The 26,592-nt window shown below is 35.4% G+C and overlaps 2 long non-coding RNA genes across 5 annotated transcripts in view; one reads left to right on the forward strand and one right to left on the reverse strand.

Annotated features, from left to right (window-relative positions):
* LOC141580821 (uncharacterized) overlaps positions 1-12,586 on the forward strand; it is a 50,859-nt gene extending 38,273 nt beyond the window's left edge. The window contains exon 4 of one of the 3 annotated variants that reach the window (XR_012513173.1): positions 10,784-12,586. This is a non-coding gene — a long non-coding RNA (uncharacterized LOC141580821). The other 2 variants (XR_012513175.1, XR_012513172.1) reach the window with 2 other exon arrangements.
* Positions 12,587-25,296: 12,710 nt separating this feature from the next.
* LOC141580824 (uncharacterized) overlaps positions 25,297-26,592 on the reverse strand; it is a 131,940-nt gene continuing 130,644 nt past the window's right edge. For both annotated transcript variants that reach the window (XR_012513181.1, XR_012513180.1), the window contains one exon: positions 25,297-25,943. This is a non-coding gene — a long non-coding RNA (uncharacterized LOC141580824). The remainder of the gene's footprint in view (positions 25,944-26,592) is intronic.

Genomic DNA, 26,592 nt, shown 5'->3' on the forward strand with positions numbered 1-26,592 from the left:
TAATGTTGTATAAACTTAAATATAAATTACACTCCCACCAACAGTGTAAAAGTGTTCCTATTTCTTCACATCCTCTCCAGCATCTGTTGTCTCCAGATTTTTTAATGATCACCATTCTAACTGGTGTGAGATGGTATCTCAACGTGGTTTTGATTTGCATTTCTCTAATGACCAGTGATAAACAATATACATATAAACAATCATATGCTTAACAAAAGAAACAAAACATTCATAATTTCCAACCTATTAAAATGCTATTAAAATTAAGTATAATCTTACTAGGTTTACCTTTCTGTTATATTACAACTGATTTTACATTAATTTGCCTAATCTTTCATCCCAAAATATGAGTGAACAATCTAAAACTCTGCTATTTCAGGAAAACCAACAGCATAAAGAGAAGGATAAAGATGAACAGGGATAAATGATGTCAGGAGAACAGCAGTAACTCTAGCAAAGAAGATACACAACAAAAATTATAAATTGATATTATCAGAAGATTTGAGGTGGCTATGGTATCATAAAGGAAGAATAAGCTACTGTGGGGGAAAGAAGCAATCCAAGAACAAATTTTTTTTAATTGCATTTTAGGTTTTGGGGTACATGTGAAGAACATGCAAGACTGTTGCATAGGTACACACATAGCAGTGTGGTTTGCTGCCTTCCTTCCCCTCACCTGCATCTGTCATTTCTCCCCATGCTGTCTCTTCCCACCTCCCCACACCCCATCCGTCCCCCATTTCCCCCCAATGGACCCCAGTGTGTAGTGCTCCCCTCCTTGTGTCCATGTGTTCTCATTGTTCAACACCCGCCTATGAGTGAGAACATGCAGTGTTTGATTTTCTGTTCTTGTGTCAGTTTGCTCAGAATGATGGTTTCCAGGTTCATCCATGTCCCTACAAAGGACACGAACTCATCGTTTTTGATGGCTGCATAGTATTCCATGGTGTATATGTACCACATTTTCTCTATCCAGTCTATCATCAATGGGCATTTGGGTTGGTTCCAGGTCTTTGCTATTGTAAACAGTGCTGCAATGAACATTCATGTGCATATGTTCTTACAGTAGAATGATTTATAATCCTTTGGATATATACCCAGTAATGGGATTGCTGGGTCAAATGGGATTTCTATTTTTAGGTCATTGAGGAATCGCCACACTGTCTTCTACAATGGTTGAATTAATTTACACTCCCACCAACAGTGTAAAAGTGTTCCTATTTTTCCACATCCTCTCCAGCATCTGTTGTCTCCAGATTTTTTAATGATCGCCATTCTAACTGGTGTGAGATGGTATCTCAACGTGGTTTTGATTTGCATTTCTCTAATGACCAGTGATGATGAGCATTTTTTCATATGTTTGTTGGCCTCCTGTATGTCTTCTTTTGTAAAGTGCCAAGAACAAATTTTTTAAAAAATCCTTGTAAATTAAAAAATAAGCAATTTGCCTTTTGAAAAGAAAAAAATTAAAAAAGAAACTGAATAAAAGAGTTACTAAGTAACTGACAAAATTGTCAAATGAAGGAGTTAAGTAATAGATAACACTGAAAAATGAATGATCGGGAAGAGAAACTCAAAGAAAGTTTTTGAATATAGAACAAAAAAGCAAAAATTAAAAATATGACCAAAAAGTTGAGATATAGAGAAGAAAAGCATAAGTTACTGTATCTATCCTGTAAGAACACAAAACAAAAAAGCAAAAACTCGTAAGAGAAAGGAACTCAAAAGAGAGAACACCAATCAAACAAAATAAGATAAAGATAATCTCAAGAAAATATATGAGCTGAGGAAAGAAAAGAATCTTCAGTCTGATAAACTCTGACAGGCTGAATTTCTAAATGTTTAACTAAATGAATTACAAAACTTCAAGAAAAACATTTATAGTCTTTCAGAGAAAAAGAGAAAAAAATACCTAAAGTAAAAACAATATTGGAGCTTTATTGTATTACTTTTTGATTCTGAATGCTTTAAGATTCTGCGAGGAGACTAAACGAAATAATTATTTTAAGATTCTGAGGGGAAAAATGTTTTGAACCTAAAATTCTTTTTTTATATTTTAAGTTCAGGGGTACATGTGCAGGTTTGCTAAGCTTGTGTCATGGGGGTTAGCTATACAGGTAATTTCATCACCCAGGTATTAAGCCTAGTACCCATTAGTTGTTTTTCATGATCCTTGCCCTCTTCCCATCCTCCACACTCCAACAGGCCCCAGTGTGTGTTGTTCCCCTCTATGTGTCCATGTGTTGTCATCATTTAGCTCCCACTTTTAAATGAGAACATGCAGTATTTGGTTTTTCGTTCCTGTGTTAGTTTGCTAAGGATAATGGCCTCCAGCTCCATCCATGTTCCTGCAAAGGGCAGAATCTCTGAACCTAAAGTTCTTTACATCACTAATTAATTAACTATAAAAATAAACTGAAGTAATTTTCAGACATGCAAAGAGTCAAAAAGTTAACTTCAGGTGAACCTCTTTAAAGAAACTACTTAAAAGATTGTGGCAAACACCACAAGATACTGATCCACTATCCATTCTCTCCTCTTCATTATTAATGGGAAACTTATTGTATTGAAGATGTCAATGTGTAACTAAAATGATCCACACTCATGTATATTTGGAGGGATAATGATATGTAAACAGAAGCCATTAGGTGAGACTTAAAAGGAAGCTCTTTAAAAGAAGCTAGATAAATTGTAAAGAAGGTTTTTGTTCTTCTCCTTTTCTTTCTTCTCTCTACCTAGAATGTAGAGTTTGCAGATTCAGCAGACATCTTAGAGAGGAGACCTTGGTAGCAAAAGCCATGCCCTAGGAATGATGAAGTATAAAGATAGAACTTATTTATGTTCTGGAATGTAATCAAGCTATCATATCAGCACGAAATTGTCTATATCCAGTATTCCTTTTTTAACTATAAAACACATAGATAAAAAGAATGCAAGCAATGTATATGTACAGTTTAGTGACTACAAAAGAAATGAAAATTCATGCACATACTACCCACTTTAAGAACTGAAATATTACCAACATCTACACATACCACCTACCCCTATGATATGCCTCTGATTGCATCCTTCTTCCTTCTCAGAATGGTTCACTATCCTCAGTTTATGTCAAGTGTTTTCTGGCTTTTTATCTATCTATGTATCCTTAAAATATATTTTTGCAGATTCGCCCATTTTTTTTTATAGTAAATGTTCTCCTAAGACTTGCTTTTTTTTTTTTTTTTTTGAGACAGTGTTTCGCTCTTGTTGCCCAGGCTGGAGTGCAATGGCATGATCTAGGCTCACAGCAAACTCCGCCTCCCAAGTTCAAGTGATTTTCCTGCCTCAGCCTCCCAAGCAGCTGGGATTACAGGCATGCGCCACCATGCCTGGCTAATTTTGTATTTTTAGTAGAGAGGTGATTTCTTTATGTTGGTCAGTCTGGTTTCAAACTTCCAGTCTCTGGTGATCCGCCTACCTCAGCCTCCCAAAGTGCTGGGATTACAGGTGTGAGCCACCATGCCAGGCCGACTTGCTTTCTTTGATCAACATATTTTTGAGACTCATTCATACTGACACGTGCAGGCTGCAGATAATTCGTTTTCACTGCATTAGAGTATTCCGTTGTATGAATAGACTCCAATTTATGTATGCATTCTACTCTAATAGAGGGTGGGCTATGTCTTGTTTTGTTGTTATGGTCATTGTTACTACTATGGCTGTTTTGCTATGACAGGTGACAGTGTTCTGAATATTCCTGTACATTTCTCCTCATGCTCATGTGTAAGCTCTCCTCCATGGCTCCATGATATACTTACAGGTAGAATTGCTGAGTCATAGGATATGTGCATACTCACTTTTATAAATTAGTAATGCTCTTTTCTAAAGTGGTTTACCAATTTATATGCGTTTCTGCACTGAATGAGAGTTCTTAGAACTACATATCCTCTTCAAAACAATATTTTTCAACTTTAATTTTTTGCTTATATAGGGTTGTAAAGTGGTATCTCATTCTGATTTTACTTGGAATTTCCTTGATTTCAATGAGATTGTAATGTATCCCATAGTTTTGCCAATTAATTATCTTTTTTGTCCCTGTGAAATAACTATGTGTCTTGTTGATGTTTCTATTTAATTATCTTTTTTCTTTTTGACTCTCATCTATTCTGAAAACTAACTTTGTCCATTACTGATGTTTCAAATACCTTCTTACAATTTATGGATTATCTTCTGGCTCTCTATCAAGTGTTTTGATGAGGAAATAGTTTCACTTAATATAGTTGATGGGCTATAGTAATTCTTTCACTTATAGGTTGTTCTTTTATGTCTTGATTTCAAAAACTATTTTCTATGCTGACTTTGCTCCTCTTTCTTTTCTTCTTTCTTTCTTTCTTTTCTTTCTTTCTTTTGAAACAGAGTCTCACTCTATCACCCAGGCTGGAGTACAGTAGCACAATCTCAGCTCGCTGCAACCTCCACCTCCTGGGTTCAAGAGATTTTCCTGCCTCAGCCTCCCAAGTAGCTGGGATTAGAGGCCATGTCATTACACCCAGCTAATTTTTGTATTTTTAGGAGAGATGGGGTTTCACCATGTTGGCCAGGCTGTTATCAAACTCCTGACCTCAAGTGATTCATCTGCCTCAGCCTCCCAAAGTGCTAGGATTACAGGCACGAGCCACTGCCCCTGGCCTTATTCCTTTCTATCTAAAAACTTGTTTTTATCTGTGGGGTGATATAGGAATAAAAAGTTTTCTATTTTTTTTCCTGTATTGACAACTGATTGTAGAGGCACAATTTATTAAAGAGACTATATTTTCCAACTAATAGGCAATGCCTATCCTGTTATTAATCAAATTTCCATGTATGTATGCATCTTTCTGTCATTGCTATTCTGTTCCTGTTGATCTGCCTATTACTCTACCTTTACTACGTTTTAATCACTATGAATTTATAATAAGTTTTGGAATGTGGCAAAACAAGGCTTCATTCTACTACCTCACTGTGGCTCTTCTGGCATGCTTTGGCTGATTTTATCCTCTTGGTTTTTTTAAAACATATTACAATAGATTCTTTTAAGTTCCTTAAAAAAATGGGAATTTTATTGGAAGTGATTGAATCTGAAAATTATTTTGAAGAGAATTGACAATTTCACAACTCTCTTACATGTATAACCATGAGATCACTCTGTATGTATTTAGTTATTCTTGTATCTGTCAATAAATTTATAATTTTCTTTCCAAAGAGCTTATATTTATTTTGCAATATTTTTCTATATACTTTATATTTTTACTGCTGTTCTAAAAAGTGATCTTCTTAAAATTATATTTTCCAAATGACTATTGTGCAAAATCAATACATCTACCAACTTAATTTAAATAATACATAGCATCTTACAGCAAAATTCTAGTTATCGTGTTCCAAAGGTAAGAAGGTCAGTGCATACTAAAGGGACTTGCTGAACTGAATAATATTCAGATAAAGAAACTTTACAGCCAGGCATAGTGGCTCATGCCTGTAATCCTAGAACTTTGGGAGGCCAAGGCGGGCAGATCATGTGAGGTCAAGAGTTTGAGACCAGCCTGGCCAAAATGGTGAAACCTTGTCTCTACTAAAAATATTGTTTAAAATTTAGCTCAGCATGGTGGTGCGTGCCTGTAGTCTCAGCTATTCAAGGAGGTTGAGGGAGAAGAATCGCTTGAACCCAAGAGGTGGAGGTTGCGGTGAGCCAAGATCATGCCACCTCACTCCAGTATGAGTGATAGAGGGAGACTCCATCTCAAAAAAAAAAAAAAAAAACCTTTAACTGGATGAAGTAACTTTTAAATTATTTTTTTCACATTTAATTTAATTTTTTAAAAATTGCTATTTAGAAGACAAACTTAACAAAATATACCTCAGAATTGTTTTAAAACGCTATTCCAGCCCATTCATTGTATCATATTTCCCAAAATGGGAGCCTTATGGTAGTCACAGAGAAAGACAATTTTATCCCTTAACTGGTTTCCATAGCATATGGTACAGCACATTTACGAGCTATGGTTCCTCAGTCAAGTTTTGAGACCTTTGGAGGTGGGGCTAGTTTATCTGATCAGGAGCTTTTACCGTTCATCTTTATCCTCTATCAATTCAGAACTGGCTCATTATGGCTTTTGTCATTCTTCCCTTAACTGTAATTAGAGAGACAGCCTGGATCTAAAACGGTCTGTCAGAGTTGTCCCATGCTGGGCTCAAATGTCCAGACTTTTGTACACCTGCCTCCAAAAGTCATTACATGTGCATTGTCTGTAAAGGTATGACTTAAGCAAGGCAGCTCTCTGAAGCTAGAGCATCTCCAAAGTGGATGATCTGAAAGTTGTATGCCAAAAACACTCCTAGCATTGAGACCACAGTCCTTCTTGAAGGAATACCTGAGTAGTGTACTTTTATGAACATCACACCACACCTGCCATGTGCATGCCCTTGGCCTGCGTTGTCACCAAGGAACAGGTGTCTGTAGAGGGTATGGATGAAGCTTGAACATAGGGACAAATTGCCCACATATATGCATTTCAGGCATGTGGCCATTGGTAGTAAAAGAAAAGAGATAGGGCTTGGGCCAAGGACAGGGTAAAGCTGGCCATGTTTCTTCGCTGAACTTCAACAAGTTTAAGAATCCTAAATTTACACTTTATCTCCCAGGTGTAATTGTCATGGCATAAGTACAGAATGCATTTTAACTTAATAACTTTTAAATATTTAGAAATGCTGTATACGTTCCTTCATTTAAACTCTTGCTTCTGACCCTGCAAATGTTAGGAGTGTGCTTGCCTTCTAGGGTGTGCTTTTGCTGTTCTCCCAGCCTGCCTTTTGTGTGCCGCCCCCCCGCCAGCCTCCTCCTCCCCCTCCTTCTCCTCCCCCCGCCCTCCTCAACGAACTTTAGAAATAGCTGAAAAAAGCATCTTACGCCTTAAGAAACTTACCAAGGAGGGATTCACATAGAATAGCTCCAGGATGACAGTGGTATTTGTCTACATTTCTAAAGTCTATATTTACCCTCTGTAGGGTGCATCCTCTACTAAAATGTCCAACTGCCATCCATAAACAGACACACTGCAGCTAAACCAATTCCTTTTACATTTTTAAATGTAAAACACATAACGCCAATCCCCTGCCCAAAACCCTCCAATGGCTTCCCATTATACAGAATAAATCAAAAGTCCTTCTTCCCATGGTCTCTAAACCCTACTTGATGTATTCCCTGGCCACATTTCTGGTCTCTTATTTGAAGTCCCGTTACTCTCCCCTATATTCCCTGCATTCCAGGAGGCTTGCCTTTTTGCAATGCTCCAAAATCACTGCTTCTGCCACAGAACCTTTGTACCTGTCATTCCCTCCACCTAGAGTGCTTTTCCTTCTTATGCCTCACTTTCTGGTTTCATTCTAGTTTCTGCTGAAATTTCTCTCTCTCTTAAAGGCCTTCCCTGGCATCTTATCTAAAATATATCATTTCATGCATTATATTTCTATAGAACTTATGACTACCTCACCTTATATCATGTATTGGTTCTTGTTGACTGCCAATATGGCCTACTAAAATATAAGCTCTATGAGAACAAGTACTTTGTTTAGCTCATGTATGCATTCCCAAAACCTAGAATATGTCTTCATATAGTAAGTACTCAATAAGTATTTCTTGAGTATACATTTTAAGTCTCCTTCTTAATCACAGGCATGGCCAGAGAAACACTGGAATAGCAAGTTGTGAATAACCCTTTCTTGTCTGACATAAATTATCATAAGAATATCCCCAGCTTTGGGAATCAGAACCACAGAAGCATTCAGACAACCTCAACCTATGATTGAAGACTCAAATATCTTGATATCACAAGTTCCTATTTTTGGAGAATAAAGAATCTATCTCTGTTGGTTTTCAAAAAATTCAGTTTGTATAAGACTAAAATAACTGGCTTCTGGACCCTTGGGGTTGAGAGGATAAAGAAACACTTTAAAAAGTACTTCTTAGAGTGGCATTGATAATGGTCCTAGGACCAGGGTAGAAAATTGTACTTGATATTTGCTAGCATTCTATATTATCTGAATTATTTTATCTATGTGCATAAATCATTTTTAAATTTTAAAAGAAGAGATGGTTTACAATAAGATAAAATGTTTTAAATATATTCTGAAACATAATACATATTAAACTTATTAAAATCTACTCCTTTCCCCTCTATTTCCCCTTTCAAGTAAGGTAGTATCTTCATATCTTTAACAAAAACTCTAACTCTTTTAAAACACTAAGATTCCTTTTCATTCACTAAGTTTCCCATGGAAGTCAGAGACCTAGTTATATATTCTTCTTTCTTCTCATTGCAAGATCAAATACTATATATTTATATAGTTATTCTACTTTTAGACTCTGCCTTTGCAGATTATCTAATCAGAAAATGCAAATATAATCTTCAGGGTTAATTAGAAAGAAAAAATTTAAACCAGTAATGTATTCTAAGCACTTTGCATTTGATACCATGGAACAAAAGACTGCAGTATTTACCATTAATGAAAGACCTCTACAAATTTACACTAGGTAATTGAACCCAAAAGAAAAGAGTTAATAATTATAAAAATAATTATTTCATCATGTGTGAGATTTATCTTAATATGTCTAATAAATTTAATTCTTAAAAACATATCCTATTTTTGCAAAAAAAAATGCATGTATGTATGTGTATATATATGCATACATATATGTACGTGTGTGTTCGTGTGTATATAGGCATGTATTTGTATGTAAATGAAGAAAAAAGGGATAGAAGAGATGTTGTAAAATTGTTATGTTACCTCTTAAGAGGGAAATAGAGGTGTTAGGAAGAAATATCAAAAGGAGATTTCTACAATTTACTGACCATAGTTCTCTGTGGTTCGAATTTTTAACAGTGAGATATATTTATGCTTTGTGTAACATATATATGTATGTGTAATACATATAAAATCAATGATTACATTTTAGAGTAGTTAAAACTAAATTTGTCCACAAAAATTAAAATAAAAAGAAATCATTTTAGGGCATTGAGAGCTTAGTATTTAAACAAATACCATGGAAAACAATCCAAAACATTTTTTTAAATGAAGCATTTTTAAATGAATTAATAAATTTTTAATTCTTCTGCCTTTATGCCTAGCTCTCTACATTCATATAGCTATACATAAAGTGTGACATACCTTTATCCCATTAAAGAAGTAAAAATAGTAAAAAACAAATCTAATTTCTATAATCTTATGATATTGCAATTCTTAGTCTATACTAAGGAAATGTTGGAGGGAGATTTAAATAAGATACAACTTTATGCATTTCTGACATTTGTAATATATTAACTTTTCAGGGAAAAAAAATGTATCTTTCCTAATTATCTTATTCTATCTATGGTAGAGAACTTTAAGGGAAATGATAAAAGTACCCGATTTGTTTCTACTTTCCAAATCCATGAACTGTTTCCTGAAACCTTGCTGATGGGCTCTCACGTGGAACATTTCCCATCAGTAGCTAGAAATTACCTTTCAGAACCTCCAACGTGCTTCAGAATCTTAGGATGAATAATTAATGCAACTGCACTCACAGACCTTTGCAATGGTCATATATTTTATAAGTAAATAACCGATGTCCAATACTAAATGAATAACAATGGATTAGAGATTTCTGGGAAGCAGGCTCGGTGTTTTGCGTGAAGGCTGAAACTGACACCGATAGGCTAATATCCACAAACTTCCACTTTTATTAGTTGGTTTTTAGATCCATTTACTGAGTGTGTCAGCTTAATTCTCATATTGGCAAATGAATGTTGTTTGTGGCTCAAGAAAGAGAATGGAATTAGTTGTATCATGTAACCACAGGAAGCCGCAAATAATGTTAACTGATCAGCTGGTCATAAATTTATTCTTTTTAACTGTTGAATTATGCATTCAATTCTCTGCATCTGAAAGCAATTTTCTTCTCCTTTCCTATATTTGTGTATTTGTGTCAGTCTTTTCTCCTTTGTGGATCATTTTTACATTCACAGCAGAAATTACATGAATCACAAGCTTACACACACACACATATATATACACACATATATGTATATAAATAAATTGTACAGCCTCACATGCCGCATGACTGTGAAACATATTTTCATTTAATTTAATATTTTTTAAAAGCCAGCCTTCGTAGATTCTAATGTAAAGGTCTTGTGTTGCATAAAAGTACATAGCTAAACAAGTACTAATAGAATTGACCACTTTCTCTGGTAACTACCAAGGCAACAACACTTTCTGTATTACTCGGTTTTTAAAAGGTTTGTTTTATTGACCATCTCTAGATTATTTTCAAGTGAAACTATTTCAAGTACTCATGAGTATTAATTTTTTCCCTTAGGAAATCCAAATTACGTCTCATTTTCTATTTGCTTTGAGAGTCTCAAGTGAGGAGAAGGAACTCTGACTTTGTTATAATATTCTGTAACATTTTTACAGAAAATATCCATGAAGTGTGATGGCCTAAGGCAAAGGAAGACTATTAGCGAATGTGAACAGTCTAGCAGAAGGGCTAAAGAAACTGGAAGCAGTGGGGTCAGAGGGGTCTGAGCTCAGCTCAGCACAGCTGCTGAGAGCCAGGAGATCTAACCTGACTTCCCTGCATCTCAGTTTTTTCGTGTGTAAATGGGAATAAGGATGTTTCTCTCTTGAAGCTGTTATTCAAATTAAATTAGAATATTTAAAGTGCATGACACATAGTAAAAAATCAATAAACATTAGTTCCCTTCATATCCTCTTGCCTTCCCTTGTCCAGTTACAAGTATCACATCCAAAACTTCAGGATATTGAAAAAAACAGACAAATGAAACTGCATCTAATTAAAAAGCTTCTGCGTGGCAAAAGATGTGACCAACAGAGTGAAGTGACAACCTGCAGAATGTGACAAAATATTTGCCAACCATACATCTGATAAGGAGCTAATATATAAAAGACATAACAAACTCAAAAGACTCAATAGCAAGGAAACAAATAGCCTGATTTTTAGAATGGGGGAAAAAAAAACCCTGAGCAGCCATTTCTCAAAAGATACCCAAACAGTCAACAAGTATATGGCAACATTCAACACATAACTAATCATCAAGAAAATGTAAGTAAAACTACAATGAGCTATCACCTTACACCAGAAGATAAGTGTTGGTAAGTATGTAAAGAAAAGGGAATATTTGTACACCGTGGAAATGTAAATTAGTATATCCATTATGGAAAACAGTATGGAGTTTCCTCAAAAAATTAAAAATATAATTAGCATATGATCAAACAGTTCCATTTCTGGGTATTTATCCAAAAGAATTGAAATCAGGATCTGGAATAGATATTTGCACCCCTGTGTTCATTGCAGCATTATTCACAATAATCAAGATACAGAATCAACTCAACAGATGAACGGATAACAAAACTGTGGTGTATGTACACAGCGGACTCCTATTCAGCCTTAAAAAAAAGGAAAACCCTGTCATTTGCAACAGCATGGATGAACCTGGAAGCCATTAGGCTAAGTGAAAGAAGACAGACAAAGAAAGAAAAATATCATATGATCTTTCTTATATGTGGAATCTAAAAAATTAAACTCATAGAAGCAGATAGTAGAATGACAATTGCTAGGGGATGGGGGCTGTAGCAGGGAGACGTTAGTCAAAGGACACAAAATTTCAGTTAGAAAGGAGGAATAAGTTCAAGAGATCTACTGTAAAATGCGGTGATAAATTAGTAACAATGAATTCTATTGTGCGAGATCTGAATATTAAGGCAACCATGTAGTGGTCTCCCTGATTCTCCTTCTGTCTGTACTTTCCCTTCATGGCATTTACCACAGCTGTAATTAATTACTCTAATAACTATCTGTTTAACGCACGGTGCTTCCACTAAGCTGTGCCTTCATAAGGACCATGACCATTTCTGTCTTTCATCATTACATCCCCAGAACCTGGCACAGGAACGATTGCACAGGAAGTGCTTAAAGAATGCTCATTGAATGGATGAAGATGCAAGCCTTTTTGTCTAAACTCTCTTAAGATCAACTGCCTTTTACTTGAAGCAAGGATAGTCAGTATTGGTACATTTCACCCATGAAACACACAATGAAACATAATAACAAAACTTCAAAAACAAAAAAAAAACATGATTTTTTATCAATACATAATCAAAATAAAGTCCAACATTTCCATGTGTTCCAGATAGAATGCCTTCAAATGGTTTATAGCACCAAATAGCACTGTTGGTCACTTTCAAAAAGTATACTGATTCTACTGCAATTATTCTACAGCTACTCATGTGTGTAGGTTTTGCTGAAAAGATCAATTGGTAACGATCTTTCTATGGAGGAACATAAACATCATTCTTTGATTTGTTGCTGGAGCTGTTATTTGCAGAGCCTAAGGCTGCTTAAGTCTTTACTTAAAACTCAAGGTTTACCTGAAACCTTTAGGAAAGGAGAGGGAAAACATTTATGATTGTTCCATTTAGTGAGTTCTCTGCTACTGCCATTACTTGTATTAAGCCAATTTTAATCTATTAAAAATAAATTGATTCAAAAACTATGATTGGGATTCTCTCAAGAAACCAAATAAGTAAAATGCTGATTATCACAGCAAATGTGCATTTTATTTTTAGTGCATTTTAGGTAAAAACTCTAAAATTCTAAAGGAAATCTGTCCATTTTGCAAAGCTGGAAAAAGAATAAACTGCTTGAAAAACTTTGATACATGTAAAGAAATGACATGGAGAGGTGTTTATTAGAATAGCAATGGTGAAAACTGCTAAGTAGAGGGAAATCACAGTAGACTTACCAGAATCAGAAAATTAATTTAATATTAATGTTCACTTACAGGTTTAATTTTAAACATTCTTTTAAAGCTCTTATTTAGTAGGTCTTTAAAACATGTCCGACACTCTGCTAAGCATCTTAGATAACTTCTTAAAATTTAACTCCCAATTTTAAAAATGATCCTACAATGTAAGAGTAATGATGTTTACTCTATAGATAAGGAAATGAGGCCCTCTTAACAAGTAAAATCACTAGGATCTTAAATTTTTTCTTTTCAAATTCTAACTATTAATTGCTATGCTATATTGGCTGTATAACTTTATTAAACAATTCCAAACTGAGAAACATTTCATCAAGAAAGTAATTTCGAAAGTACAAGTTCAAAAATTTCTGCTCATGAGTCAAGTAAATCTGTAATTTAAAATCTGAACACAGAAAATCTAAGTCCCTCTGGGGTAATTCAAAAACCACTGCAAGCATACTGGCAAAGACTAGGGGATGTCTCTGAGGTCCCTATTTTCATCCGCATCTCCAAAGAGACCATGATAGAAATTCCCTTCTCCTAAAAGGCAGAATGACAGCCAAGGGAAAAATTACACAGAAACAGAAGAGCTGCTCCTCCAAGGCAGAGATCTCAAATTTGTTGGCTTTTGTACGGAGAAAGTTAGCAAAAGTCAACAGAATCCATTGATCCACTGAACAGAGAAAATTCCTCCTGGGCCCTTGCTATGTGGAATCCCTGGGCCAGCAGCACAGTCCCACTGGCCCTAGTTGTCCTAGAAGACAGCTAGCTGCTTGACAAAACAAATTGCTCCCAGTCTCTGTGATAAGAAAACTAACTTTGGATCCTAAAATCTCAGAGTAGATAATCTTCTTCACAACAAGTGAGACAAAAGTGAGAGTTAGCCAAGTCTCATGACTAGCCTGAGAGAATGGAAAGTGGTCCTACAAACTGATAAATGAAAAAGAGCCAATATAAAAGTTGGCAATTTTAGGAAGCACATATTCCAAATATAAACAAACAAATGAAATGGTTTATGATCTCACTAATAGTCAGGGAAATTAAAATTTAAAAAATATGTGATGCCACATGTCAAAAAGGCAAAGTTAAAAATATTAATGCATGCTGCTAAGAATGTAGAAAAACTAGTGCTTTCTATGCAATGGAGGGCATATAAAAAGCTAAGAAGTTCTTAGAAAGCAATCCAGTAACATCTATTAAAAGTGAAATTTCAAATATTCTTAAAAGCAGAAATTCCAATATTAGTCATATTAGTGTTCAATATTGTATTAGTGTCCAATAGGTTTCTTAAACCTATTGGAGAATAATACAAGCATCAGAACATAGGAATATAGGTACAAGGATGCTCTTGCGTGTGTTAAAGGAGAACTGAAATAACCTTAAATATCATCTACAGGAATATGATTAAATATGCTATAGCGTGTCCATTCCATGCAATATAAACCAGCCACTAAAAAGAACGTTTTATTAATCTGGAAGTCTATGAAAAAAGCAAAGTGATGACAACATGTACAGTAATATTTTCTTACCTAAGTATGTGTATACATGTTTGATACATTGGTCTATACCAATGAATATCACACATTGTACTATTAATGTAGTTGATTTCAGAGGAGATAGAAATAGACAGTTATGTGGAAATCATTATCTTTTCCTTTCTATATCTCTAGAGTTTTTTATCTGGCTCCAATGGGATATTATTTTGGAACTTTTTTTAATTCAAAGAAAAAAGTATTAGATGAAATAACTTTCAATATAACAACATTCTGACCTTACATAAATTTAAGTAATATTTAATTTCCAATGTGTCACATCCACAATTAACTAGCTTAAAATATATTAAATGGACAGCTATAATATATTTCTATGATGAAAATGATATCAATCATGTCAATATACATATAATTTCTAGCCACACATTTTTTGAATAAATTCTAAGGTTTATGCTATATTCTTTCAGAGTCATTTTTATCATCTCCACTTTTTTTAAAAAGTTAAATAGTTCAATGGCAATAAAACAAAATAAACCAATTCTGAATCTAGAATTTATGTTTGTACTCTCTAAAATCTCTTGCTTAACTTAATTTTGGTGACCTTTAAAAGAAATAGCATTAAATATTAAAATGAAGTATTACTTTCACTTCCTTCTGTCCCAAAAGGTTTATTTTCTCCTGAACACTTTAAGAAAAAGTAGAGGATTTCAATTGTTAGAAATGTTGGATCATTGTTAAGCTCTTGGAGATAATACTGTTTCTAGTTCCTTTTAAGAAGGCTGAACTATGAGAGCAGTCCTGGAGTATCAGGCCAGACACCAATTTGAATATCCTAATTAGAGAGAAACAGTAAGCCCTGGATGAAATACTTCCTCTGTGCTTTGAAGTGTTCAGATTTCCTGGGTTAAGGAAACTTGACATATGTGCAAACAAGTGTATGGAAATCATATTCAGGCACCTGTAGTAAGTCTAGGAAAAAAAGAAAAAAGTATTCAACATATCAGGATCTTCATTCATTCTACCCTTCAACCATCTTCAATTTACTAGAAGCCATTTTAAATGAAACCTACCTACCTCATTCCCAGGAAATTAGTTTCAAAAAAAAAAAAAAAACTGATAGATTCTCAACAAAAAAATTATTTAATGTTTCATTTGTTTCCACTTTTGATTGTCTCTAATTATATATTAACTAATGTTTGGTTCTTAAATTTTTTTTTATGATGAGAACTTCCCCCATTCGGTTGCCTCAGGACCTGTCTGGCTTGCTCTAACATTCTAATTCAAAACCTGTACTCTTAAGTTAAAATACTCTCTACCGTATGTTCTATTTTAATTACCAGAATTTCCACATACTCCATAAGCTAGAAACTTTCAAATCATCAATGTCTTTCTTTCTTTTTATAGAGATGGCAAAACCCCATCTCTACCAAAAAGACAAAAAATTAGCCAAGCATGGTGGCATGTGCCTGTGGTCCCAGATACTTGGGAGGTTGAGGTGGGAGAATCACTTAAGCATGGGAGGTGAAGGTTGCAGTGAGCTGAGAACGTCCCACATTAAAACCCATTTATGCCTAGTGTTCCATTATTGAAACACTAAGCACGTGGGAGTTATTTATATCCTACAGTTCAAGGTCATCGGCAAGGTCTGATTTCAAAATTCAAAAAATTGCAGCCTCAGGCATAAATGGGTTAATGGATTATCATGTCCTGGGTATCATTTGAACTGGTCTCTTTTATTTCTGTGTCCACTAATATTCACTTGGTTTAGGTCATTATCACCTCTCATCTAAGTTAATGATGACTTTACTATTCTCCAATTTGAGTAGCTATTGAGTATCCTATTTGAGTAGCTTTTCAATATTGTTTATTTTCAATTCTGCCAAGCAGGTTTTCCATCTAAAATACAAATCTAATTTCATCTAGATGATATTTCAACACCTTTCAGACTCAATGGTCAGCCAGGTGTGGTGGCTCACACCTTTAATCCCAGCAGTTTGGGAGGCCGAGGCAGATGGATCACCTGAGGTGAGGGGTCTGAGACCAGCCCGGCCAACATGGTGAAACCTTGTCTCTACCAAAAATACAAAAATTAGCCAGGCATGGTGGTAGATTCCTATAATCCCAGCTACTCAGGAGGCTGAGGTGAGAGAATCACTTGAACCCAGGAAGTAGAGGTTGCAGTGAGCCGAGATTGCACCATTGCACTCCAGCCTGGGCAACAAGAGCAAAACTCCATCTCAAAAAAAAACCCACAGTGGTTATGTATATTCATTTGTTATTCATCGGTATTTTTAAGCATCAGTTATTTACCAACTACCTAAGTACAGAAAGGTATGACACCATCTCTTTGCTAATTAACATGGCTCCCAGAGTTCATTCATTAGCATCTCAGGAATACAAAGCAATAATACTTTTCTTTCTCAAGGCTGAAACTTAAAAACATTAAATTCAGTTTTCTGCTTTTCTATTTTAAACCAGATTTTACTATGCTCTTTCTTATCCCTGCACAATCATTTTAATACAAGGTCTTCACTCTAATGCCTAGTGAGTATATAATCTGTTTTAACTTAACAAACAATTATTACTAGAGATTAAAGTATGTGTGTCTGTGTATGAGAGTTTTTATATATTAGTATATAGACATACATATCCACATTGCAATGTATGCAATAGGTATACATATTTACATGTATGTTTGACATAAAATACTCCATTTGGCCAGGCACAGTAGCTCATTCCTGCAACCCCAATACTTTGGGAGGCCAAAGTATGCAAATCACCTGAGCTCAGGAGTTCAAGACCAACCTAGGCAACATGGCAAAACCCCATCTCTACCAAAAATGCAAAAAATTAGCCAAGCATGGTGGCATGTGGTCCCAGCTACTTGGGAGGTTGAGGTGGGAGGATCGCTTGAGCCTGGGAGGTGAAGGTTGCAGTGAGCTGAGATTGTCCCACTGCACTCCAGTGTAAGTGACAAAGTGAGATTCTGTCTAAAAACAAAATAAAATAAAATATTCCATTTGAATAGGAGACAGGGACAGAGTTTATGTTGTTTCTGAAATTAATTATCCTGATTGGTGTTCTCAACTGGGCAGAAGGGCATAAAGATTTTTGTAAAGGTGGGACTAAAGAATAACTATAGGAAGAGTCAAATAATCATCAAAGAAAATTTTCAAATGTCTTTAAATGACTCACTCTAAAGCACAGAAGAAAAAAATTTGATCCAGAAAAAAAAAACCTGTAAGTAAAATGACCTTCCTCCTTTGGTTGTACCAGAAAAAGTTGCATTGACTTGCTGGATTGAGTCGTTTTATTGGATATGTAAGCACCATAGAACATCTAGAACTATAATGTTTGTTGCCTTAGTTTAATAGGTAGAGTACAGTTTCTTAAGTAAGATGCCTTTGTCCACATCCAAGCCCCATTATTGTCCAGCAATAAGACTTTGGCCAGTGAAACAGATCTCTTTAAGCCTGTGGTCTCTCATCTGCAAAACAAGAATACTGATAGTACCTACTGCATAGAATCATATTAGAATGTGTGGTAAGCAGAATAACAAACCCTCTTCCAAAGATACCCATATCTTAATCTCTGGAACACGTGACTCTGTTACCCTATATGGCAAAGGGACTTTGCAGGTGTGATTAAGTTAAGAACCTTGAGATGGAAAGGGTATTGTGAATGAGAAAGTAAATGCAAAAATGCATAGTACAATATCTCTGATACATTGAAGTACTCAATAACGGTTCACATGATAACAATAGATGATGATAATGCATGTCTTTTTTGTTCTGATAATTTCCAGAAATTTTGACTGTTGAAATTAAATTGTACAAAAATTCCGATATTTGATCATTTTTACCTATAAAAAAATGATCCTTTCATACAGCTCAACCTAATATTTCTAAGCCTACTACTGGCTCATAAGAATAAAAAGCATCGCAGAAAGATGTCTATGCCTTCAGAGTTCATCTTAGCATTCCCTCTTCAATTCTAACACCTCATGAAATTTTTGTAAGGATTAAATGAAATAACAGGTAAAGTAATAACAGGAGTATTTATAGTAGGCCTGAATACAAGTTAGCCATTATTATCCTCTTCAACCTGAGTTCCAGGGAGCAGGAACTTCCTGTTTAATTCACTGCTGAAACTTTTGCTCCCTCAACAGCACCTGACACATTTTCAAATAAATTACTCACAAAAAGAATTTGAACCAAAAAAAGTCTTCACAGTTTCTTTTAGTACCTATCCAATATGTCTTTTTCTTAGAACTGTCATGCATTGAAAACAAAATTTTTTGCTGGATTAAAAACTATCACTTGGGTCTTCTTTTGTCAAATATTGTTTCCCTTTTGTGCCTAATTTTTCTCCGTCTGTAGCTTACTCATTGGTATTTTTTGTAGCACCTACCTTTGGGGGCTTAAGAGAAAGTTGTTTTCAGACTACCTGATACAAGCAACAGTATCTTTTAGCAAAGGTATCTTCTTTCTGCATCCCTCCTGGGTGAATGAAATACAGTAATCCACATCTGCTTTGTTCATAGCAAGCAGTGTGAGACTGAAATAAAAGTAAAAATCAAAAGTTACCAAAAATATGGCAAGTGTTACTGCCTACCAAATATATGTGTGCTTCCCCACATTTTCCTGCCTCCTTTTTATTAGGTAAAGCCATGTGACCAATTAGTATGGTCTAAGAGAAAAAATGGTATGTGCTCCTTCCTGCGCAAAACATTTAAAAGCCTATGCATGAGCCTCCAACTCCCTGCCCTTGTTAAAGAGGCCATGTGATTCAGACAATGCATTCATAAGAAGCAGAGCCTCCTAAAACCTATATTCCTTTGTGGCTGTGAAAAGCGAAGCCCCACACACCCACGTTAGACTTGTAGCACAAAGGAGAAATAAACTCTGTTTATGTGTTAAGCCACTAAGATATTGGAATTGTTTGTTACTGAAGTTCAATTTCTCTTACCTTGACCAATACAAAGAAAAAAATGTATGTATCTAACAATTTAGTGATTCTGACCTGATCATAGACATAACATAATTACTTATCCTTACCCTTCTAAAAACAATTATTTTCAAAATAATATTTAAAAATTAGTTTGGAGAGAAGATCAGGGACATAATAAAATAGCAGGAAGCAAAGGAACTAAAGCATTGACTATGATACATGGAAGAACAGCCATCAGAAATACAGTTAGACAAAAATTGAGATTTATGCTACTAGTTCATAACACACATAGAAAGAAAAGCAATATTCTAGGTTTCATAATGCCAGGGAACAGACACCCTTGTTCAACATTAATGGATATTGTATGTTATTATACGCTATTATTGCTTGTATTAGAATTCTAGACAGATGTTCACCAGCTGACAACATAACTCTTCAAGAATTTCAAATAGAGAGAGACCATCTGAGATATAAGACTGTGAAATAACATTCTACATCCATAGGTCTCAAACTTTAGTGTGTTTTAAAATCACCTAAGGATTTGGTGGGAAATGCAGATTCCTCAGCCCTGCCTCCAGTCATTCTGGTATACTGTGCTTAGGGAGATGCTCACAAACTGGCTATTTTAGCAAGCTTCCTGGCGATTCTGATGCAAAGCATTCATGTACCCATATTTAAAGGTATCCTTTACTAGGAACAAGTGAGTAACTGGCTTCAACATAAATGTAAACACCCTCCCACACACACTACAATGATTGCTTTTCCCTACGCATTCGTTATATCAGGGTTAATTTCAATATTATATTGGAGGTTTTTCTCCTTACTTAAGTGTGTGTGTGTGTGATAGACAGGTGTTCTTACACTTATGCTGATATCTAAACAACTCAGTAGTTTAAGTGTGTATTTGAAAATAATCAAAAGTATTTTTTGTGTAAGTATGCATTACTATAAGAATGTGTTATTTTCATTTTCACCATCAGTGATGTCATATTTGAAACACAGATTTCTTATTATCTTTTTAATTAGAACAATCTACAAGGATCTTTATAAGAATTAAATGAGATATTACATATAAAGTAGTCAGAAGAGTGATTAGAATATAGTGAGCCTCAATAACATCAGACATTATTAACCACTAGAACATAAGTTTCATGAAGACAGAAACTTCCTGTTTTATTCACTACTGTAACTTTTGTTCCAATACGTAGAAAATACTTGATAAATATTTGCTGAATAATGGATGAATGGTTGGACAGATGAGCAGAAAATTGTTTTATGACTGTCATCTTCTAAGGTTTATGCCATTCAACAGTCCAAGGGTTTACCCTCATACCTGATCACATTAAGTTTTACTTTCTGTCTTCCCTTCCTTGCTCTCATCCCCGCCATCCTCAACGCCCTTAGCTCAGACATTTAGTCCTGCTCATCCATAATTCTAAAAGGTCAATGTTTCAGAGTGGCCTCCATTTAGAGTTACCTGAACTGAACTCTATTGCTTGACACCACACCACCCCCCACGACACAAGATGTTCTTCAGTGGTACAGGATCTGTGCACACCAGGCTGAGAACAAGTGGGTCTATCTCTATGCCAGGAATTCAAGATCATATAATCATTGTATTCCGGCCACTGAGTGGAATTCAACTGTCTCCAGTGGAAAACATACAATTTGTTAACTTGTATTTGGGCAGCACACAAGATGCTCCTTAGACCATGAGAGAACATCAACCTGGCCGAGTCAGAGGCTGCCACATCCCAATCTGACATCAGAGTGTGTCAACAAATATCTCTGTGCTGATGAGGGAGTAATAATGTTGCGAGGAAAAGAAAATATTAGCCTAAATCTCTTTCGATCTCCTAAGGATGCCAGGTAGCTGGATTTTTTTTAAATGGTAAAAAATAAAAATTAAAAAAATGTAAAGGCTTCAAAAATCATATCAACTGCATACCATCAAATATTATACCACATCATTCTGACAAAGAGACTTTGACTTGCAATACAAGTTGCAAAGCATCTGCTAGTAATTATTACAATGATTTTATTACCTAATTTTGAATAATGGTTGTGTTCCTACCTCTTAAACCACACAGACATACATTGTACATGACATTAATGTTACATTTGTTTCTCATTATACATGTTTCTCATTAACAACTAATTAGTCTTGATTTTTCCCCTTAAATTATGTACTATTAAAAGAAATAGACCTTAAAAAATGTCAACAGCAGTCAAAGTCAATATTAAAGAAACAAACAGTTCTGGCCTATAGTTAACCTTACAAGCAAGAAGAAAAATTGACCACTCAAATTCCATGTTTAAATTAACCAAATATAGAGTGTGAAAAAAGTATGCTTTATACACTATATATTTGTGTAGAGGAATAAAAAGAGATTAGGTGTGCTGCAACTGGAATGAAACTGGATTGTATTCGATTTGTGCCACCAATACGTTTTATCCCTGCTTCCTCTCCTCATAGAGACCTGACGATGTATGTTTCTTGAACAAAAAGACAAAAACATGTTTCAATAAATCACTCTGCATTAAAAAGAAAAAAAATGCTTAAAATGTTATTTTTTAAATCTGAAAAATCAACGGCCAAACTAAAACATCCTAATAATGTCAAACAATATGCTAGTATGATAAAACTGGAGGAAATGTTCCATTTTCTTTTCTTTGTTATAAACTCAAAAATGTTTGACACCTGTTAGAAATAAAGGTTATAAAATGTATGCAGTCTTTAACACCTATATTTGGTTGCACTGAATTTTAAAATATAAAAGAAACCTAATGATGCCTGTCTAATTCACTAATAATTTTAAATAAGTCTTAAAATTCCCTCTCATTATTTGACTAGAAGCAGAATATGTCTAATTGCTTACATGGCCTGCAGCAATACTGCATCATGGGAAGAGATGCCTACAGTTGTAAGGCTTCCTGCAGTGTGAGAAGGTAGAAGTTTGGCATGTCCCCAGCTTTACCCTGCCCATCAAGGGTTCAAAGTAAAACAGTCCTGACATTGACCTCTCAAAGACCCAACAGCTAAAATAGCCTTAACAAGGTATTAACACTGCAACATGCTTTATAAACTGTTACCAGCTGGAACATGGGCCAGGGAGGTGAGGCATGGGAGACAGACTGATGAAAAGAAGAAAAGAAGCCATTTCACAGCTGAAAGACAGGGCGACAATAGAAAATTAAAGAATACAAAGTTAGTTGAATTGTTCTGTATAATTGTTTCACTGGGGACAAAGTCTAATACAGAACAGAGATCAAGTAATACATTGCTACTCAACATTGGAACTATTTTTTTTATACCTTTCCTTTCATTGCATTCATTGCATTTCAATTTGGATCTGGAAAAATGTAAAGCAGGATTCTTACTGTCTTCTGTTGGCTCAAAAAAAATGACACTTCTTGCTTTAAGAATATTCCCCAAATGTTTTAGGAGAGGAAGGAAGAAGAGAGGAAAAATCACCATTCTAACCCCTAAGAAAATAAAGTAGTCGTAATTCTAACAATGACCTAAATCTGTGTTTCTCAAGCTGTAATGTGCATAAAAATCACCTGGAGATCTTGCTAAAATGCACTTCTGATTCAGAGGGTCTGAGATGGAGCCTCGGATTCTGTATTTCTAAAAAGGCCTCTGGTGATGCTGACACTGGTGGTCCACAAACCACACTTGGAGCAGAAATGACCTAGATTCCACCGCGAATCGGCAGAGGCTCCTAGCATATGGAGCCTTTCAAAGAGAAATTCTTAATTGATCTGTTTTACTCTTACGTGTTTAAGGTAGATCTGATACTTGTTTTAGTTCTGTAATTTCTCAATTTCTCTTTTGCATACTCTAGGTCATATTTTTTTCATATTTCTTAGCCACATTCCATGGGAACCACGGAATCTTTCATAATTGGCATTTGATTATTGTTTCCCCTCTGTCCTCTATGTCATATATGTTATTTGATTATTGATGAAACATTAGAAACTTACCTTTTCCTAACAAACTGGAAGAAGACAATTTCAGTTTGACTGATCGGATCACTCCCCTAAGGTTTCCAGAAAATAATTGGATGAAATCGGGTAGTTACAGTGAAAAATTGAGGAACTGTGAGAAATGAGATGAGACAAAGGCTATGTCCATATGAATCGAAACATCCAGTCTTTTCACCAGGAATAAACACCAACCCAAATAAGTATTTTATAGGAAGTAGTAAAAACTAGTAACTGGTCAACTAAACCAGTTTCTCAACCAGTTACTTGGTGCCATGTGGTCACAAAAATTATGAGAAAGAGAGGCAGGGGGAAATAAACTATTAATATTTTCATGTTATTTATTGTTATCAAAGATAAAGAGCTTTATTGTCATCAAAGATAAAGAGCTAACGGAGGCTATTCTGGAAAAAAAGCTGGTAAGAAAAGTATAGGAATTGATTGGAAACTAAATTTAGAAGAGCTGAAAAAGCAAGCAAAAGCAAAAACTAAGGCATGCAAGCAACAGGTAAAAGGCTCCTTGCAATGGAAAAGCTTTATCAGGGAGCCAGGGCTGTGAACAGCAGAGAGGGTCTTGGGAAAAGAAAGGAGCAGAGGAAGTCACAGGTCAGGACAGGGACACAACATGGCAAAACCATTGGAATGAGGGATATAGTTGTAAAGTCATATTAACATTCAAAAATATCAAAAAGTAAAACCAGAATTCCAAAATTCAGAATATTTTATCCACCGTAAAATCTAAGTAATAATGCAAGGACTATAAAAGGAAGGAAAATAATTATTTTTTCCTTTTGAGAAATCTTCATCACGTAATTTAGGCAATGAAATTCTGTGGATTTTAACAAAGCAAGATATCTTTGAATAAAATGGCATTCATAAAGATAGCTGAGCTTTCTTCTATTAAACTCAGTGAGACCACAGACTCAAAAGAATATCTCACCTACACCTTATCACCATGAAGATATACTGTTCTCATAAAAATGTAGACAGGACACTGTCTTATGTCTGCCTTCTTTTTATTAAAACTACAATTTAAAATACTATCACAAATGGACAACTAAAGTCTAGATCTAAAGCTGGGGCTACTTTTGGGTGAATTAATACATTCCCAAGCCAGAACTAAAAATATTAACTCTAAATAGATTTACTGGAAGTTACTTTATTTTTCGACAAGTGATATAATGTTCTGCAAAAAGAAACACAGTAGAATAAAAGATATATTTAGGATAAAAGCATTTAACTACCCCCAACCACCACCATCATCATGTATCTCTTCTTACTTCTTAATCCACTTTTTCACTGGAAAAAAAAAAAAAAATCTGGAGAGCTGCGGGGTTGGAGGGGAGGGGTGGCGCAGCAATGCAGCAACAGTCATTTAACTTTAGTCTTACAGTGACATCTAGTGGTAATAAATGGTTATACTAGCAAATGTATTCCTATTAAGTATAAAAACAAATTGCTCCATTAAAAATGATAAGTTATTTCAATGAGGATCTTCCATCTCTACGTAAGTGTGGGAAGACCTTTCCTGATTGCTTCTACCACTCTGTGTGTTCCTTAGGCGATCTGCTTTTAACATCCATTTGCTGGCTTGTCTGTCTTGTCTGCATAAGGTGAAAAGATACAAGATCAAGGCTTGTATTTGCTGCACTCAGGTTCTTTACCCATTCCTTATTGCTATAAGTCAATAACATAGATGATTCAAGATAATCGTTCAGGCTGGGTGTGGTGGCTTATGCCTGTAATCCCAACACTTTAGGAGGCTGAGGTGGGTGATCACCTGAGGTCAGTTGACCAGCCTGGCCAACGTGGCAAAACCCCATTTCTACTAAAAAATACAAAAATCAGCTGCGCATGGTGTCACGTGCCTGTAATCCCAGCTACTCAGGAAGCTGAGGCAGGAGAATTGCTTGAACCTAGGAGGCAGAAGTTGCAGTAGGCCGAACTAGCCTGGGTGACGGAGCCAGACTCTGTCTCAAAAAACTAAAAAATATTTTTAAAAAATAATAATTGTTCATTACACAAGCAAATATTTTGACACACACAAAACCAGCTTAACAGCAACCTCATTTTTCTTTCTCCCTCCTCCAGAGCAAGTGAACAAACCTGAAGACAGATCCCTCAGCCTCTTCCCGCCCATTCTTTCTATCTTTGGCTTCACAATATTACACATGCTAAGATCATGAAATTTGAATTTAAATAGACCTGGATTTTATTCATGTCTCCCAAATGTAATTTATGTGACCAGGAAACACTGTTTAACCTCTATGAATTTTAGCTATCTTACTGATGAAACGGAGCTAATCCCTAACTTACAGACTTTTGGGGTGATTAAATTGAATGATACATGAAAAGCACCACAGAGCTTGGTCTGGGGAGACTGTTTAACGCGTTTGGTAGTTTGCTCTGGTAATTTTCTTCCACTGAATTCACAAGCAGACAAATATCCTACCAGTTCCCAAATATTCAACGTATATTCCAAATTGTGTAACTTTACTCACGCTTGCTCCCTTTGGTTGGAAAACCTTTCTTCTGGGCCCAACTGAAGTATATCCTCTCCCATGAAGAAAATTTGCCTTAATAATGTCTCTTCTATTTCTTCTTTCTTCAGTTCCTAGAACAGCTACTTTGTTCTTGACATGGCCTACCTTGTTTCACTAATACCCCTTCCAACTAGAAGTTCAGGTGTATGGCGTTTCTGTAGGCAAGAGTATAAAAGACAGCTTCTCAGTCCATGCTCAATCCACAGATGAATTTTCTTTGATGAAACCATGGTATTCAAATATTTGACAGTAAATGAATAGATGTTTTCCAGTCATTATTAGTGTAAATTCTTCTCCCTGACCCCTCATTTCCATATAAAGATGCCTTCAGGTAGCATCCCCAACCTCTTGCCTCATTTTCTTTACATGAATTAGGAGTGATTGATTTGGGTGGTGTTCACTTATTAAAAACTATAAAGAATGAGTATCAAGGGTTTTTCTTTCCTGTCTGCCTTGAACCAGTACCACCCAGAGATCTAGGTAAATGGAACTCATGGAATCACCTGAGACACTATCCCAAGTGATAGCCAGTGGCAGGGGAGAGAGGGCAGGTGTGGAGGAGGAGGGACAACGGACTATTACTAAACCACCTTTTCCAAAAGCTTTCTCAGGAAAAAAGTTTCATCTGCCTAATCCTTGTGTCTATCTCTCAACTTAACTCAGGCAGAAGTGTGTCCAATTAGCCTTTCTAAACCCTAGCAAGTCACATCAGCACCACCATCTTCCATCTTAGAGTTTCTGCTTGCCTAAAGATTCTTGAACCAAATATCAAATTTTGAACAAAGACAGGATCTGACCCTACCT

Source organism: Saimiri boliviensis, chromosome 1 (assembly GCF_048565385.1).
Source record: "Saimiri boliviensis isolate mSaiBol1 chromosome 1, mSaiBol1.pri, whole genome shotgun sequence".
NCBI classification, from domain to species: domain Eukaryota; kingdom Metazoa; phylum Chordata; class Mammalia; order Primates; family Cebidae; genus Saimiri; species Saimiri boliviensis.